This window comes from Anabrus simplex, chromosome 3 (assembly GCF_040414725.1).
Source record: "Anabrus simplex isolate iqAnaSimp1 chromosome 3, ASM4041472v1, whole genome shotgun sequence".
In the NCBI taxonomy this organism is placed as follows: domain Eukaryota; kingdom Metazoa; phylum Arthropoda; class Insecta; order Orthoptera; family Tettigoniidae; genus Anabrus; species Anabrus simplex.
In genome coordinates this window covers 393,363,472-393,383,195 of record NC_090267.1, presented here as the reverse complement: position 1 = coordinate 393,383,195, position 19,724 = coordinate 393,363,472, and the positions used below count along the sequence as shown (strand labels likewise).

The 19,724-nt window shown below is 45.8% G+C and overlaps 1 non-coding gene across 1 annotated transcript; it reads left to right on the top strand.

Moving 5' to 3' along the window:
• Positions 1–7,741: 7,741 nt before the first annotated feature.
• On the top strand, positions 7,742–7,813 carry TRNAA-UGC (transfer RNA alanine (anticodon UGC)). The gene has a single exon. It is a non-coding gene; the product is annotated as a tRNA-Ala (tRNA).
• The last annotated feature ends 11,911 nt before the right edge of the window (positions 7,814–19,724 follow it).

Below are 19,724 nucleotides of genomic sequence, written 5' to 3'. Positions count from 1 at the left end.
TCAATAGTGGAGTTTGAAAAGTGGGGCGTGGCAAAAACAAGGCTTCACATTATTCTTAATTTATTTGTGAAATCATATAAAAATGCATATAAATCATACATATTCTTGTTCAGGAAGGCGCGTTTTTCAAATTAAGAGCAAAATATTTGTTTTCGAATTTTCCGCTCTATTCACGTACTTCTGCCCTGAGCCACTCAACCCGGGGAATGGAAAAACGAGAACAGCTATCCAGTATGTGAGGAAGCTTCAAATCATTTCGGATTCTGGTTAGTGTCGCTGAAGAGGACTGGAATACTGAAAAATAGAGACCTTTTTTCTTTTACTTGCATCCTGGAAGAGACCGTTTATTTTCCCAAATAAGACTTACTACAAGTGATAATGTAAACAGAAAATCTAAAAAAATATATATATTTTCCGGAGTCCACCCGTTTGGTGTAGTGGTGAGTGTGATTAGCTGCCAACCCCGGAGACCATGGTTCTATACCCGGATCTGCCACGAAATTTGAAAGGTGTTATGAGGACTGGAAGGGGTTTCACTCAGCTTCGGAAGGTCAACTGAATAGAGGGGTTCCATTCTCACCTCAGCCATTCTCGAAGCACCGGGCGAATTGACCGTGCGGTTAGGGGCGCGCAGCTGTGAGCTCGCATCCGGGTGATAGTGAGTTCGAACTCCACTGTTGGCAGCCCTGAAGATGGTTTTCCGTGGTTTTCCATTTTCATATCAGACAAATGCTGGGGCTGTACCTTAATTAAGTCCACGGCCGCTTCCTTCCCATTCCTAGGCCTTTCCTGTCCCATCGTCGCCATAAGACTTTTCTGTGTCCGTGAGACGTAAAGCAAATAGCAAAAAAGTAGCAAGCATCCTCGAAGTGGTTTTTCGTGGTTTCCGATTTCTCCTGCAGGCAAATTCCGGGATGGTACCTAGGTTACGGCCACGGCCACGGCCACTTCCTTCCCTTTTCCTTGCCTATCTTTTCTAATCCTCCCATCCTCCACAAGGCCCCTGCTCAGCACAGCAGGTTAGGCCGCCTGGTACTTCTCCCCAGTTGTATCCCGGGCCAAATATCTCACGCTCCAGTACACTGCTCTTGAGGCGGTAGAAGTGGGATATCTCACTGGGTCCGAGGGAAAACTAACCCAGCACATATACGAACTAAGAAAGAACGAAAGAAAGAATATTTTCCGAAAGTGTTAATGTCTACATTGGCCTGGCAAACCCTAATATCGTCGGGGTAGGAAAAGAAGAAGACTTACCCAAGGATGGTCGGATAGGAAATATGAAAGTGAGGAGCCTTGCACAAGTTAGTGGAACCGATGCCAGACTCAGCCAGGAGACCACTGTCGCGAATTGAAAGTCTACTTGCAAGTTGGTTTACATCGCACCGACACAGATAGGTCTTGTGAAAACGATGGGACAGGAACGGGCTGGGAGTGGGAAGGAAGCGGCCGTGGCCTTAATTAAGGTACAGCCCCAGCATTTGCGTGGTGTTAAAATGGGAAACCACGGAAAACCATCTTCAGGGCTGCCGACAGTGGGGTTCGAACCTACTATCTCCCGAATACTGGATACTGGCCGTACTTAAGCGACTGCAGCTATCGAGCTCGCTGAAAGTCTACTATGAGAAGCATAGGGCACGGGGATTAGCTCTAGCCCACCTCCCCCACCCCCACCCCTTCGACATTTGCGCCCTACATGCAGGAAGCCATGGAAAATGTAAATTTTACCTCAATAAACTATGGCAACTGAACAATTGTCCTATCGAAACTACCCTAGCAACAAGGAAGCGAACGTACAAAGATGAATTATGCTGTCCAATGATTTAGCTTGGGCATATCTCGGTCAGTCCAACTCAGCAGTACCGTGCTGTTCATGTCACGTCCGATAATCAGCTGTTTATCTCCGGCGTGCGCAAGGGCTGACATCATCTATTGTGCTGCATCTATTGTTTCAACCCTATGTAAGCAGTGGTACACGTGCCCAAGTTTTTGCACGTCTAGCAAGCAGCTTCGAGACTATCGATTGCAGCCAGAAATGGAAGCTGCTGAGAGCGGGAAGTGAAATTCTGGCGGAGAAGAAATAGTGCGTTTTATGGCAATCATCTTCATCCTTCTCTTATTAGAACTGTTGGTGAGAACAACCAAATACATAAATTGAGTTCATTCCTCCAAAGTACTCAAAAAGTGATATCGAGGAGTCATTTTAGACTACAACCCAGCAACCATCCTCTCTTAAATCTTAACGGCTATCAGAAAGTAAAAAAACCCGGAGGCCCAGAGTCAATTACCGGCTCTGTCACGAAATTTGAATAATGTTATGAGGACTGGAACGGTGTCCATTCAGCCTCCGCAGGTCAACTGAGTAGAGAGGGCGCTATTCCCACCTCAGGTTTCCTCGAAGTGGTTTGCCGTGGTTTCCCATTTCTGTACCTAACATAAGGCCCCGGCCGCTTTCTTCCATCGTTCTTGTCTATCCCTTCCAGTCTTATAATTCCCCACAAGGCCCCTGTGCAGCATAGCAGATGAGGTCGCCTTGGGGAGGTACTGGCTCTCTACACCAATTGTATCCCTGACCAAAAGCCTCACGATCCAGGACACTGTCTTTTAGGCGGTAGAGGTGGGATTCCTCACTGAGTCCGATGGAAAAGCCAAACTTGGGCAGTAAACGGATTAAGAAAGGAGAAGAGTACAACTGAGCAACCATCCTCTCGTAAGTCTTAACGGTTAACAGTAGGGTTTGGAAGTTTGTGACGTAAAGAAGTACAAAATATGCAAATAAATATGCCCTAAATATTAGCTAAATATGAACTAAAAAAGGTAAAAATGACTTAAGCATTTCAGGTAGCAAGTATTAGAGTATTCTTTCTTAATCTGCTTACCCTCCAGGGTTGGCTTTTCCCTCGGACTCAGCGAGGGATCCAACCTCGACCGCCTCAAGGAGAGTGTCCTGGAGCGTGAGACATTCGGTGGGGGATACAACTGAGGAGAATGATCAGTACCTCACCCAGGCGGCTTCACCTGCTATGCTGAACAGGGGCGTATGTGGGGGATGGGAAGATTGGAAGGGATAGACAAGGAAGAGGGAAGGAAGCGGCCGTGGCCTTAAGTTAGGTACCATCCCGGCATTTGTCTGGAGGAGAAGTGGGAAACCACGGAAAGCCACTTCCAGGATGGCTGAGGTGGGAATCGAATCCACCTCTACTTAGTTGACCGCCCGAGGCTGAGTGTACCCCGTTCCAGCCCTCGCATAACTTTTCAAATTTCGTGGCAGAGCCGGGAATCCAACCTGGGTCTCCGGGGGTGGCAGCTAATCACACTAACCACCACACCACAGAGGCGGATTAGAGTATTACTAACATTCAACGTGTCAAAAAAGTGATATGCGATAATACAGCAGACACATTTCATCATGCAAACGGACGGAGTTTCAGTAAGTACAGTACTTTAAAATGTTAAACATACATTCAGTATCATAGCACTGAGACGCAGTTCTTATCCTGTTTTCCCGAAAAATAACAAAAAAACAAAAAAAAATTAGTTTGTATTTTGGTATCCGTCGGCGTAAGTTCGTACAGCATCGCTTTCTCGGAATCATGTATTCTAAACCTGTTACCTATCTCTTTCAGGAAAAGAAAAAAAATATGTGTACTACTGTATTTTTAAATCCTGTGTTTGAAAATCGAATCAGATAATACGTACCTTGTTAAAAAAAAAAAAAAGACTCCCCAGTTTGAACAAATACATTCAAAATATAACCAAATATGACTATATCACTAAAATGAACAAAATATGACCAAAGTAATAAAAATGGCCGAATTACGCATTTATATGCAAAGAAAGTTACTTTAAACGCGGTCAAGGGCTCACCTTTCAACGTTATTTCTAAGACCGGATAAAATGAAATATGTATAACTTTTCCTTAACATCCGAACCATATAGTTGGGCCCAAGAGAGTTGAAGTCTGACGTTTAGCGCTACCGGCGAGAAAAAGTCGACTGACGCTGCTCGAAAATGGTCGTGTTGCTATGGCAACGATAACAGAGATGTCACATTATTTTTAAGCACGCTGTCGCCATGTGAGTAGGCTTGCTCTCAGTCGCTTTTGTGATAATATTCGGAGTAGTACTGTGTTACCTGCGTTAGTTGTTGCTGGTTTATGTAATAATTTAAGTGTGTGTTTCTTCTTCTTCTTCTTCTTCTTCTTCGTCTTCTTCTTCTTAATCTGCATACCCTCCAGGGTTGGCTTTTCCCTTGGACTCAGCGACGGATCCCACCTCTACCGCCTCTAGGGCAGTGTCCTGGAGCTTCAGACTCTGGGTCGGGGGATACAACTGGGGAGGATGATCAATACCTCTCTCAGGCCGCCTCATCTGCTATACTGAACAGGGGCTTGGTGGGGGATGGGAAGATTGGAGGGGATAGGCAGGGAAGAGGGAAGGAACTAATAATAATAATGTTATTTGTTTTACGTCCCACTAACTACTCTTTTACGGTTTTCGGAGACGCCGAGGTGCCGGAATTTTGTCCCACAGGAGTTCTTTTTACGTGCCAGTAAATCTACCGACACGAGGCTGACGTATTTGAGCACCTTCAAATACCACCGGACTGAGCCAGGATCGAACCTGCCAAGTTGGGGTCAAAAGGCCAGCGCCTCAACCGTCTGAGTCACTCAGCCCGGCAGAGAAGGAACTGACCGTGGCCTTAAGTTAGGTACCATCCCGGCATTTGCCTGGAGGAGAAGTGGAAAACCACTTCCAGGATGGCTGAGGTAGGAATTGAACCCACCTCTACTCAGTTGACCTCCCGAGGCTGAGTGGACCCAGTTCCAGTCCTCGTACCACTTTTCAAATTACGTGCCAGAGGCGGGAATCGAACCCGGGCCTCCAGGGGTGGCAGCTAATCACACTAACCACTAACCACAGAGGCGGACGAAAAATGCATCTACTACAGTATTTTGAAGTCCTGTATTTGAAACTCGACGCAGATAACATGTACCAAACGAGGTCGAATAGGAAAGGAAAAGTGAGGATTGCTCATGATGGTAGAGGTGATGGCAATTACTGATTTAAGAGTATGTATAAATGGGCAAATTAAGGAAAAAAATTATCTAGGCTAAATAATTTTTTCTTACTAGTGACAGTCGCACTAACACATCGAGGGTTTTCGGCGGCGCAGGGATAGGAAAGGACTGGGATAGTAGAGGCCGTGGACTCTAATGGTGCAGCCCCAGCATTTGCCTGGTGTGAAAATGTCAAACCACGGAAAAACCACCTTCAGGGCTACCGATTCGAATCCACCATCTCCCGAATTCAAGCTCACAGCCACGCGACCCTAACCGTAAGGCCAACTAGCTCTGTAGGCTAAATATCAAAGATTGGTGATTTCAGGCACACTATAATAGAAATTGTACGTTAACATGAGCATTTAAATGATGTCTCATACGAATTGATCCCTCCAATACCGAGAAGTCAATGACGTGCATGGCATCGTTATAGATTCTGAATCTGTTGTAGAAGTCAACAAAGAAAGGCGTAATCGTGCCCCCTGACTAAAACTATAAGTCCCACAACTTCAACATTATCGAGGTGATATTTGAATGGTCCGCCTCTGTGGAGTAGTGGTTAGTGTGATTAGCTGCCAGCCGCGGAGGCCCAGGTTCGATTCCCGACTCTGCCAAGAAATTTGAAACGTGGTACGAGGGCTGGAACGGGGTCCACTCAGCCTCGGGAGGTCAACTGAGTAGAGGTGGGTTCGATTCCCACCTCAGCCATCCTGGAAGTGGTTTTCCGTGGTTTCCCACTTCTCCTCCAGGCAAATGCCGGGATGGAACCTAACTTAAGGCCACGGCCGCTTCCTTTCCTCTTCCTTGTCTATCCCTTCCTATCTTCCCATACCCCCCGCAAGGATCCTGTTCAGCATAGCAGGTGAGGCCGCCTGGGAGAGCTACTGGTCATCCTCCCCAGATGTATCCCCCGACCCAGAGTCTGAAGCTCCAGGACACTGCCCTTGAGGCGGTAGAGGTGGGATCCCTCGCTGAGTCCGAAGGAAAAACCGACCCTGGAGGGTAAACAGGTAAAGAAGAAGAAGATATTTGAATGAGTATCTCCGACAACATTGTAAACAACAAAATAAGAATTGTACAATAAGAAAGAAAAAGCTTTTATCTGCATTCAATTTATAACGCACTCAGAGATAAATATTCGGGAGGTAGTGGGTTCGAACCCCACTCTCGGCAGCCCTGTAGATGAATTTCAATGGTCTCCCTTTTTCACACCAGCCAATGCTGGGGCTGTACCTTACTTAAGCCCTTTCCTGTCCTATCGTCGCCATAAGACCTTTCTGTTTAGGTGCGAAGTAAAGCAACTTCTAAAAAAAAGTAAATATTATAAACACACCGACCCTTCAGTTTGATTTTCAAATAGCTAAAATGCCTTATCTGAACATTTTGGGTGAATATAACTCTGCTGGTCTCGAGTTGCTCAGATGTTTGAGGCGCTGGCCTTTTGACCCTGGCTCAGTCCGGTAGCATATGAAGATGCTCAAATACGTCAGCCTCACGTCGGTAGATTAACTGGCACGTAAAAGAATTCCTGCGGGACTAGCTTCCGGCACCACGGCGTCTCCAAAACCGTAAGAAGATAGTTAGTGGGAAGTTACGCAAATAATTTTATTATAAAAATAACTCTGTTACAGAGCAACAGTTTTTAAGTGTGTGCTGGTTACAACGTTATTGCTAAAACAACCCTTAATATGTACGACTGTGTTAATAGTATCAAAAGCTTGTACTCCGTTTGAGTATATAACTTAATTTTGTCGTGATAAACAGCAGAAGGACATGAAAATAAAGCCCTTGTGATACAGTTTTAGTAGCTCAGTTCAATACGTCTTATAATGAATATCAAATAACAGTATTTGGGAAGGTAGTACATAGGTAGTCCGGTGTAGTGGTTAGTGTGATTAGCTGCCACCCCCGGAGGCCGGGGTTCGGTTCCTGGCTCTGCCACAAAATTTGAAAAGTGGTACGAGGGCTGGAACGGGGGCCATTCAGCCTCGGGATATCGGACAGACATTTAGAGAAGTAAATTTAATAAGGTCCGCCTGTGTGGTGCAGTGTTTACTGAGATCAGCTGCCACCGCCGGAGGCCCTGGTCTGCCACGAAATTTGAAAAGTGGTACGAGAGGTCAGCGAGGGATCCCACCTCTAACTCCTCAAGCACAGTGTTCTGGTGCGTGAGACTGAGTCGGGGTATACAACTGGGGAGGACGACCAGTACCTCTCGCAGACGGCCTCACCTGCTCTGCTGAACAGGGCCCTTGCGGGTGGATGGGAAGGTTTCAAGGGATAGACAAGGAAGAGGGAAGGAAGCGGCCGTGGCCTTGAGTTAGGTACCATCCCGGAATTTGCCTGGAGAAGTGGGAAACGACGGAAAACCACTTCAAGGATGGCTGAGGAGGGTATCGAACTCCCTCTAATCAGTTAACCTCCCGAGGCTGAGTGGACACCGTTCCACGCCTCGTAACACTTTTCAAATTTCGTGGTAGAGCCGGGAATCGAAATCGGGCCTCCGGGGGTGGCAGCTAATCACACTAACCACTACACCACAGAGGAGGACCCTTATTAAATTTACTTCTCTAAATGTCTGTCTGATATCGGGAACTCATTGGCTATGCTGGAAACCATTGCACGTAATGGGAAAAAATTCATGTCTGTAAGGGCGTTGTAGTATTACTGCCAAGCATGTGTGGGGATGTAGCTCAGTGGTAGAGCGTTCGCTTTGCATGTGAAAGGCCCCGGGTTCGATCCCCGGCGTCTCCATTAATTTTAGATGTCACAGAGTGCATAAAACACATTGATGGAATCTTCAAGAGTCTAAGTAAATCCAAGTTTACCGTCCAGGTTTGATTTCTCCTTCAGACTCAGCGAGGAATCCCACATCTACCGCCTCAAGTGCAGTGTCCTGGAGCTTCAGACTCTGATTCCTTAGCGGCCTTGAGTTAGGTATCTTCCAAGCTATTCCCAGGAGAAGTGGGGAACCCTGGAGGCGCTGGTTCGAATCCCGGCTCTGCCACGAAATTTGAAAATGTGGTACGAGGACTGGAAGGGCTTCCACTCAGAATCGCGAGGTTAGCTGAGCAGAAGGGTGTTCGGATGCCCATCTCAACCATCCTCGAAGTGTTTTCCATAGTTTCCCACTTCTCCTCCCGGCAAATGCCGGGATACTACCTACCTTAAGGTCACGGCGGCTTCCTTCCATCTTCCTTGTCTGTCCGTTCCAATCTTCCCATCCCCCCCCCCCACTCCAAAAAGGGCCCCTGTTCAGCATAATAGGTGAGGTCGCCTGACCGAGGTACGGGTCTTCCTCCCCTGCTGTACCACCGACCCAGTCTCACGCACCAGAACACTGTGCTTGAGGAGTTAGGGTTGGGATCCCTCGCTGACCCCTCAAACCAGTTTTCAAATTCGTGGCAGACCAGGGCCTCCGGCGGTGCCAGCTATTCTGACTAAACACTACACCACACAGGCGGATATTATTAAATTATTCTTTCTCTTCTTCTTCTCCTTCCTCTCCTGCTTTATCCATTTACCCTCCAGGTACAGGTTTTCCCTCGGATTCAGCGAGGGATCCCACCTCTAACTCCTCAAGCGCAGTGTCCTGGTGCGTTGCACGGTGGGTCGGCGTTACACCTGGGGAGGAGGACCCGCGCCTCGGCCAGGCGGCCTCACCTGTTATGCTGAACAGGGGCACTTTTTGGATTAATGCGCGAGGGGGGGGGGTGAAGATGACCAATACCCCGCCCTGGTGGCCTCACCTGTTATTTACTTCTCTAAATGTCTGTCCGATATCCGGAACTCATTGGCTATGCTGGAAACCATTGCACGTAATGGGAGGTGGGGGGGGTATATTGTGTTTATGGACTTTGTAGTATTCGCGCACTAGATGTGTGGGGGTGTAGCTCAGTGGTAGAACGTTCCCTTTGCATGTGAAAGGCTCCGGGTTCGATCCCCGGAAGCTCCAAGAATTTTAAATGTTACGGAGTGCATAAAACACATTGAAGTAATCTTCAAGCGTATAAGAAAATTTCTTTCTTTCTTCGTCCGTTTACCTTCCAGAGTTCATTTCTCTCTCAGACTCAGCGTGGAATCCCACCTCTACTGCTGTGTCCTGGTGCATGAGACTTTGCGTCCGGGAGGTGGGGATTCATCTGAAGTGGAAGACCAGTACCTCACCCGGGTGACCCTGCCTGCTATGATGAAGAGGGGCCTTGTAGGGGGATGGGAAGATTGGAAGGTATAGTCAAGGAACAGGAAAGAAGCAGCCGTGGCCTTGAGTAGGAGATCAACCCGGCTTTTCCCAGGAGGAGAAATGGGGAAACCCGGAGGCCCGGGTTCGACTCCCAGCTCTGCCACGAAATTTGAAAACTGGTACAAGAACTGTAGGACACTGCCCTTGAGGCGTTAGAGGTGGGATTCCTAGCTTGAGTCCAAGAGAAAAACTGAGGCTGGAGGGTAAACCGAAGAAGAATAAGTTACGGGGACTGGGACAGCGTCCAATCAGCCTCGCGAGGTCAACTGAGCAGAGGGGTGTTCGGATGCCCCCCTCAGCCAACCTCGAAGTGGTTTTCCGTGGTTTCTCACTTCTCTTCCAGGCAAATGCCGGAATGGTACCTAACTTAAGGTCAGGGCCACTTCTTTCCGTCCGCCTTGTCTGTCCCTTCCAATTTTCCCATTCCGTCCCCTTTCACAAAAGGCCAGTGCTCAGCATAATAGGTAAGGCCGCCTGGCCGGCGTACAGGTCCTCCTGCCCAGGTGTACCGTCGATCCACAGTCTCAAGCACCAGGACACTGTTCTTGAGGTGTTAGAGGTGGTGTCCCTCGCTGAGTCGGAGGGAAAATCTAATTCTGGATGGTAATTGGATTGACAAAGAAAGAAAAAAGAAAGGAAGAATACATGTGCTGGATTACGTAACACTGTTTAACACCTAGCCCAAAATACAGTGAGTGACGTTTTGGAGAATGGGTGTATACATGTATGTATGTATGTTGGATATTCAGCCCGAAGGCTGGTTTGATCCTATGTAGCTCCGCCAACAGCTGTCATAAATAGCCTAGGCGTCACTGAAGAGGTGTACTAGGGAAATGAGGAGTGAGGTAGTTTCCCGTTGCTTTCCCCACTGAGCCAGCCGTTGCTATTACATATCAGTCTACCAAGGCCACTGAAATGCATGCACCAACCGACCCTATGAGCGATATTTTCACACCATTCATAACAGGGATTGGCTGCATAAGGAATGGTATTACTAGCATCACTCATACCTCAGTCACTTTCATATTGTCAAAGCCAAGGATGAGACTGAGACAGGTCAATGAAAGTAACAAATTTGATATAGCTCATACCAGAAGACATAATGCACTGTAAACACTACATCTCGCCAGCAAAGGCATGGTGTATACATACTGTATATTAGGTTTATTATAACGTTTAAATTAACTGTAATAAGTTAAAGTCCGCCTCTGTGGCGTAGTGGTTAGTGTGATTAGCTACCACATACGAAGGCCCGGGTTCGATTCCCGTCTCTGCCACGTAATTTGAAAAGTGCTACTAGGGCTAGAACGGGGTCCACTCAGCATCTGGAGGCCAACTGAGTAGAGGTGGGTTCGATTCCCACCTCAGATATCCTCGAAGTGGTTTTCTGTGTTTTACCACTTCTCCTCCAGGCAAAAACCGGGATGGTATATAACATAGGGCCACGGGTATTTCTCTCCCTCTCCCTTTTCTATCCCTTTCAATCTCCCCATTCCCCCACAAGGTCCCTGTTCAGCATGGCAGGTGAGGCCGCCTGGGCGATGTACTGGTCATTCTTCCCACTTGTATCACCGACCCAGAGTCTGAAGCTCCAGGACACTGCCCTTGAGGTGGTAGAGGTGGGATCCCTCGCTGAATCTGAGGGAAAAACCGACCCTGGTGGATAAACAGATGAAGAAGGAGAAGAATAAGTAAGAAGGTAATTGAAATGCGCGTATCAACAACAGAAAATCAGTTTAGATTACGCTAAATGATTTCTCTGTCCCCATTTGAAGGTGATCCGGAACTTTTTTTAATTCGCTTTACGTCGCATCGACACGTCATATGGCGACGATGGAATAGGAATGGGCTGAGAGTTGGAAAGAATTGGCTGTGGCTTTAATTAAGGTACAGCCCCAGCAGGTGCCTTGTGTGAAAATTGGAAACCATGAAAAACCATCTTCAGGGCTCCCGACAGTGGGATTCGAGTCCACTATCTCCCAAATGCAAGGACATAGCTGCGCGCCCCTGACCGAACGGCCAACTCGCTCGGTGATCCGAAACTACGGGGTGGGAGTATTCTATTCTAAAAATAAGTTATAGCTCCAAAATTTGCTTGGTGTGCAGGTGAGAAACCACTAAGAAACATCCTTAGGGTTCTCGACGGTTGGATTCGAGTTCACAATCTTCCGAATGCAAACGCATATCTACGCGACGCGAACTGTGTAGCCAACGTCCTCAGAAAAAAAAGTATAAATTCAATACAGACTCCCCTTGAGAAGTAAAAGAAGCCGGTCAAATATTAATTGTCTAACTTTATTTGATGTACTAAGTTCGAAAACATGACACAAGAAATATCTGATCTTTTGACACGTCTCTTGAAAATATTTATTTTGAACCGTACCCAAGGAACAAAGGGAAATATATTGTTGTGGTCAAGGGAGACCAGTCTAAATCAACATCCTGTCTAGATACCGTAGCAAGATTCCATTCGGTACAAGTCGTTATCAATGAGATGCGACATTTACTTTTCTTGGACATTGCCCTTGTGATGTCATTCCACAAAACGTACTGTACCTCAAGAATCAGTGACTGAACGTTTTCGCTTAATAAAAGTAGTTTCTAGCGCATATTAATGTCAATGAAACCCAGACTTAAAATATAAGAGGGTTGATTCACAAGTCAAAAATACCGGGCGAGTTGGCCGTGTGGTTAGGAGCGCGCAGTTCTGAGATCGCATCCGGGAGATACTGGGTTTGAACCCCACTGTCGGCAACCCTGAAAATGGCTTTCCATGGTTTCCCATGTTCACACCAGACAAATGTTGGGGCTGTACCTTAACTAAGGCCACGGCCGCTTCCTTCCCATTCCTTGGCAATTCCCGTCCCATCGTCATCATAAGAACTATCTGTGTCGGTGCGACGTAAAGCAAAGTAGCAAAAAAAGAAGTCAATAATAGTCTTCTTTTTCTTTCTTTCTTTCTTTCTTTCTTTCTTTCTTTCTTAATCTGTTTACCCTCCAGGGTTGGCTTTTTCCGTCAGACTCGGCGAGGGATCCCACCTCTACCGCTTCGAGAGCAATGTCCTGGAGCATGAGAATTTAGGCCGGGGATACAACTGGGGAGGAGGCCATTACCTCGCCCAGGCGACTTCACCTGTTATCCTGAGCAGGGGTCCTTTGTTGGGTGGAGGGGGGATGAGAAGATTGGAGGGACGGACAAGGGAAATTGTGTGGAAGCAGTCGCGAACTTAAGTTAGTTACCATTCTGGAATTTGCCTTGAGGAGAAGTAGGAAACACGGAAAACCACTTCTAAGATCGGTGAGGAGGGAATCGGACCTCCTGTCTACTCAGATGACCTCCCAAGGCTGAATGGACCTCGTTCCAGACCTCCTGCCACATTTCAAATTTCGTGGCAGAGCCGGGAATCGATCCCGGGCCTCCGCCGTCGATAAGGAAGGCGGAAAATACCATTGACGGCATGACGGCATGAGATTCATCAACGTGCGCTACTTTGCTTCAAAATGCTCATATGATGACTTATTTGTTGGCAAAGCTTTTCCCACGCAATGAATATATCACCTTGAGAATAACATCGAATTCACATGGACTGAGGTTATGAACGCTGCTAGACTGTAGTTACTTCCATCACCCACCACTGTCATCGGACAATTGACATAAAGAGCATGATCACGACCAGAATTATGCACCCATACAGTATCTGCCACCAACGTTACAAAGTTCGAGTAACTGACTTTCAAATATACATTACATGTTTGGCGTTGACAAATATCTTCTTCTTCTTAATCTGTTTACCCTCCAGGGTCGGCGAGGGATCCCACCTCTACCGCTCCAAGGGCAGTGTCCTGGAGCTTCATACTTTGGGTCGGAATATACAACTGGGGAGAATGACCAGTACCTCGCCCAAGCGGCCTCACCTGCTATGCTGAACAGGGGCCTTGTGGAGGGATGGGAAGATTGGATGGGACAGGCAAGGAAGAGGGAAGAAAGCAGTCCGTGGCCTTAAGTTAGGTACCATCCCGGCATTTGCCTAGAGGAGAAGTGGGAGTCCACGGAAAACCACTTCTAGGATGGCTGAGGTGGGAATCGAACCCACCTCTACTCAGTTGACGTCCCGAGGCTGAGTGGACCACGTTCCAGCCCTCGTACCACTTTTCAAATTTCGAATCAGAGCCTGGAATCGAACACGGACCTCTGGGGGTGGCAGGTAATCACACTAACCGCTACACCACAGAGGTGGACGTTGACACATATCTGGGGGGAAAAAATTGTCATGACTTCTGAATCGACCTCGTATTTTCAATGCAATACGCTAACGAAAGAGTGGTTGATGGGTCGTGACCAGCGTAACCAAATTTTAAGGAAGGAATGATGGACAAGACAGTAAAATCCCCTCACAAGGCCCCTGTTCAGCATAGCAGGTGAGGCCGCCTGGGCGAGGTACTGGTCTTCCATCCCAGTTGTATCCCCCGACCCAAACTCTCGCCCTCCAGAACACTGCCCTTGGGGCGGTAGAGATGGTATCCTTCGTTAAGTCCGAGGAAATAAACGACCCTGAAGGCTAAACAGATTAAGAAAGAAAGAAAGAAAGAAAGAAAGAAAGAAAGAAAGAAAGAAAGAAAGAAAGAAAGAATGTTAAAACGAGAATTTTGTAACAGTTCCAAATGCATTGCGTTGCCACATTCCCTCTTTTTTGACCAAGAACACTCCTACTGAAGTAATAACACACAAAAATGCACGCCTCCATAGCGTAGCGGTTAGTGTTATTAGCTGCCTACCTCGGGTTCCCTGGTTCGAGTACCAGTACTGCCAGAAATTTAAAAACGGCAGGAGGGCTGGTAGATAGTTAAAATTGTACATGCAGCTTGTACAGTACAATATATTTTGTACCAGGAGGTAACCTCACCCCCACCCCCGCCCGCTACCATCTTCCATTTAAATCAAGCGCCTCGAAGAACACTGCGATCCTAATGTGGACAGGAAGTTTGGATTTTTCTCTACAGATATCTCTACCAAAAAACTTTTGTTATGCTCTCTGGTGTGAAGAGGGACTATTAAGATTGCAAAGTAATTTGTTATTTTAAGGTTTACTAAACTGAATCGTTTATGCCTCGTTTTTAGTATGTTAAACTTTACAACACTTCTGTCTTTGTCCGCCAACTTCAAATATTGACCAATAGGAAATTCTGTATATGTATTTTTCCACCAATAGCATACATCTTGTATCTATTTAATTACCCAATGGAAATTGGGGATGTGTCGGGCCTTAGCCCAGAGTCTTCTGGATCTTTCCATTCGGGTACAAAAGTTGGCACATTTTTCGACAAGGTTGTCTTATTCATTGCTCTAGTTTAATGTGTGTGTGGTTACAAAAGAGGCGGGGAGCCTCGTCCATCATCGAGTAGACCAGCAGCTCAAGGTAATGGCAGTCCTATAGAAATGATACTCCTTGAAAAATAGCTCGAGGGGAATGTTTCCAAACTTTACTAATCTAACTTTAATTTTATAAAATATAACTTTCAAACTAGTCGAAAGAACTTAGCCGTAATTTGGAAGCAGAGTGTTTGACACCCTCTCGAGTTCCCTATCAACTTGACTTTGAGGTGACTATGACTTTGTAACCGTTTTCTGTCTGTAGCTTTTGTGACTTATGTTTTCTCCATGTAGTCACCTCATTAGTACAGGCTTAGCCTCTGTAACTTCGGGCCAGAAACCCAATTAGGGTTTTAATCTTTTAATTGCAAATTTCAAGTAGTGCAAGGATCCGCCTCCATATCATGTTGATTTTGGGTCAGTAACTTTAACCTGTTGTTTTCCACAAAGGCCCGGTAGAATGGGTTTTTAAAACCCCTGTAAAATTCAATTTCATTTTCTTCTTATGCTAAGAGGTTAGACTATTGAGTGTCTAAGACAGTGCATACTGTTGGAATTTCGCCAATGTAGGTTGAGCCTTTGATAGGCCTGAAAATTTCTGGAAATGGATTCCTCAATGTAAAATGTATATAGCACAGAATGATGCTCTTTCTATTTATGTACAGGTGTTGGTGTAAATATTGAATGGGGCCTTTGGAAGGCCGTAACGTTGTAATGTTTGGGGAGTAGTCTCCTAGGTAATTTTGTGGAGCAAAAGGTGTTCTGAGTCCGCCTCTGTGGTGTAGTGGTTATCGTGATTACCTGCCATCCCCGGAGGTCCGGGTTCGATTCCCGGCTCTGCCACGAAATTTGAAAAGTGGTACGAGTGCTGGAACGGGGTCCAATCAGCCTCGTGAGGTCAACTGAGTAGAGGTGAGTTCGATTCCCACCTCAGCCATCCTCGAAGTGGTTTTCCGTGGTTTCCCACTTCTCCTCCAGGAAAATTCCGGGATGGTACCTTACTTAAGGCCACGGCCGCTTCCTTCCCTCTTCCTTGCCTGTCCCATCCAATCTTCCCATCCCTCCACAAGGCCCTTGTTCAGCATAACAGATGAGGCTGCTTGGGCGAGGTACTGGTCATTCTCTCCAGTTGTATCCCCCGACCCAATGTCTGAAGCTCCTGGATACTGCCCTTGAGGCGGTAGAGGTGGGATCCCTCGCTGAGTCCGAGGGGAAAACCGACCCTGGAGGGTAAACAGATTAAGAAGAAGAAGAAAAGGTGCTCTGGAAACATTGGATATTTTGAATACTCTGGCTTCGTGTGAAGTAAAAGAAATTGGGAGGTTCGGCTCCTTGGCTGTTCTTTGAAAGGAGCCGCAGCGCTCATGAGAAGTGTATAATTAAGGAGCTTCAAGATCAAGCTTGTTAATTGATTGTTTAATTCATCATTATTCGATATTCTAAAATTGTTACCCCATCCTATGAACTTCTGTACCTGAATTGTAAAGTTATTTTGAAAATGAACTAAAAGATAACCGAGAAAATAAATATAACCCTATTTTTAAAAGTTTTTAATTCATCTTTTGATTGTCTTAGACCCATTCTTGCTTGCACCTTCTTTCACCTCTGTCCACCACGGTATCCCCGTAACATAGTTTGTTACCGTTTAGACAACATAAAGTTGCAATAGACAAAGTCAGATACAATATATATGTTACAGTTTAAAGATATAAATACACTCATATTCATGAAAAGGAGAACACCTTGAAAGACTAGAGATAGGAAGTTCATATTCACAGAACATGGTCATTGGTATGTTTTGCAGAAACGGTTAGCATTTCAGTCACCTATGTTCAGCCTGTGTCCTGTTGCCTAGTAGGCACTTGGTACCCCATGGGCACTGATAACTTGTTCCATGCGTGATGGCTTCTACGCGTATAAGACGCGAATGACGTCCTGGGGATAGTTATCCATGATGCATTCACCTAGTTCCACAGTCCATTTTTGGTGGTTGGCATTGGGTTACAGCACCGCACCAGTCGTTTCACCATATTCCACACATTTTCGACTCCTGACAAGTCCGGTGATCGCGTGGGCCAGAGCAACAGTCTGATACCCCGTGACAACAAATGCGATTTGTGGTTGTACCCAATAGCACCCCACACCATAAGGCCTTGAGTTGGCGCTATATGTCTTGTGCGAATGCAGTCAATGTCTTGCCTCTTCCCCTGCCTGCGGCGAACCAAACTGCGGCCATCGTTTTCAAACAAACAGAACCTGGATTCTTCCCAACACTACCTGCTGCCATTCCTGTCTCCAGTGCCATCGTTCCATACACCATTGCAGTCTAGCATGTTTATGCACATTAGACAAAGGTAGGCGGAGAAGTGGACGACGCGCCGGTAAACCAGACCGTCATAAACGGCGACGGACTGTCACGCCTGATAGTGTACGATGTGTTGCACTGTTCTACTGTTGCGCCAGAGCCGAGGAGGACGCAAATCTGTCTTGCAAAGCCATTCGGATGAAGTGTTCGATCTTCTCGAGGGGTGTTCTAAGTGGTGCGACCAGACCCATCTTGTCGTGTTCCATGGTCTTCTATGATCCATTCTGTACAGAACCGTTACACTGCCGACACACTTCGTCGCACACAAGCAGCAATTTCCTTGATGGTGCACCTGTCCCGGGCATCAAAGTCCCATCCTCCTTACTTTCATTGTCTCCACGGCTAAACTCAAGAGCATACGTCAGAATGGTCTGTTCGACTAAAATGGGCACTAATTTAAATATATTGAAAGTAGAGTGTCCTACAACATGAGAGGAATACACAAACTACTAAATAAGAAGATTTTTGTTCCCAAGCAAAAACATAAAATTGTAATGAACTGATAGGTTCGATTTCCGGCTCTGCCACGAAATTTGAAAAATGGTGCGAGGGCTGGAACGGGGTCAACTCAGCCTCGGGAAGTCAAATGAGTAGAGGGGGTTTCGATTCCCACCTCAGCCATCCTGGAAGTGGTTTTCCGTGGTTTCCCACTTCTCCAGGCAAATGCCGGGATGGTACCTAACTTAAGGCCACGGCCGCTTCCTTCCTTCCTTCCTTCCTTCTTTCCTTTCTTCCTTCCTTCTTCCTTTTATATCCATTCCAATCCTCCCATCCCCCTCGCACGGCCCCTGATTAGCATAGCAGGTGAGACCGCCTGGGCGAGGTACTGGTCACCCTCACCAGTTGTATCCCCGACCCAAAGTCTGAAGCTCCAGGACACTGCCCTTGAGGTGGTAGAGGTGGGATCTGTCGCTGAATCCGAGGGAAAACCGACCCTGGAGGGTAAACAGATTAAGAAGAAGAAGAAGAATAAAAACTGTTAAATATCAGTCATTTTTATAGACATGTAATGAAGTTACTTAAGGACATATCTTTCCACTGCGTAGGTAGCTTATTGAATAATTCTTTCCATTATATCTATAATTTTCTTGTGTTTTTCAATTTAACGTGTGACAAATCTAGATCATTTCTTCCCCGTGTACGGCACATTTCTACAAGATGTCACATCATCAAGATTTTCTTTGATGTAAAGGATGCAATGAAAGATGTATAGTGATGGAAGAGTCATAATAGCAAGTTCTTGAAACATGCTTCACTCCCTACTCGCCTTACCTTTTATAAATCTTATTGATTTTTTTTGCCACTAAAACACGTCTGGCACATCTGTCCAATTCCCCCATAATATGGTACCGTATGGTGAATGAGAATGGAAGAAAGCATAGCATGCACACAACATCTGGTTACTACTAACTGACTCTTACAGTCTTCGAAGTAAAAATAACCCTCTAAGACAGTCTTTTACATAAATTTTGTGTGTGAGTGTACCAGATTAACTTAGAGTCCAAATGTATTCCCAATAATTTGACAGAACTATGTTCATTCTCATCTAAGATTGATTTAATTAAGTGAAAATAAATAACCTTTGTATTGTTACTACTTAAAAATAGTTTATTAGCCTGCAACCAATTGCATAGTTTGTGTAGCAACTCTAACCTGTCATCTGTCACCTGTCAAGAATCATATAATGGGGTTACAAATAATAATTTATTCAAAATATGACATAAAAAACAACCCTATACAATGAATTCTTCGCATATGGGAGGAAAAGAAAATGATTAGCACTTTAAATTGACTCGCCTGAGGGCGTCGTCTCACAAAGGTATAATTGAGGTTTTGGGACCACTATCGTCTATCTTTCCCTCATTAGTTCGTACCTTTGTCGTTAAATTTATTATTCTGTCGATCACACCGTGTTAATCTGAGCTGATGTCCCCCTACTTGATACATTCCATTCTTAGCACGTAATTAACCGGTTCCTACACTACATGATTGCCATATAAAAAATATTTACATAATACACAGACAAAACACATATACACTGAGCTAAACCCCGGACTTCCCTATTTGGCACCAAGAAAAACAACGTTGAACATCGGTTCTGTTTGAACTCAAAATAATGCACACTAAACACTAAACACACTCATATGTACACATCTTATATGAAAATGGGGCCATTCCTGTACGAAAAACATGGTTATCAATATCTTCTGCCCCAGCGCAAGCTTAATGGAAGCTCGCACAAGGTGGCCCACTCTGACCTGGGCTCGAACTTCTCTCTTGCTGCACATGTCACAATCATATGTGTGAGCTACGCATACGTCGTCTGACTGACCCCTGAATTTCCCCAGCATATACGATAGCCATATTGGACATTAACTAACAACCTGTGGACATGGTTTTCCTTGCTCATCAACCCAATTGTTCCAACCACCCGTTGACGAACTCAAATATTCTTCTATCCTTGTTTCCCATACTTGCTAGGATATTCTACGTATTACTAATAATAACCCCTCAAGAAAAACTAATCACTAAGGAAGAAATGGATCGTCCGGGGAGTTAGCTCCCTTGAATTTATATTATCATGATAAAGAACAATAAAATTTCCATATTAGGACATGCATTATTTTACAACATTTAGGTATTACAAAGGAAAAGCTCATCCTATGACCCGGTTACACTTTAACGT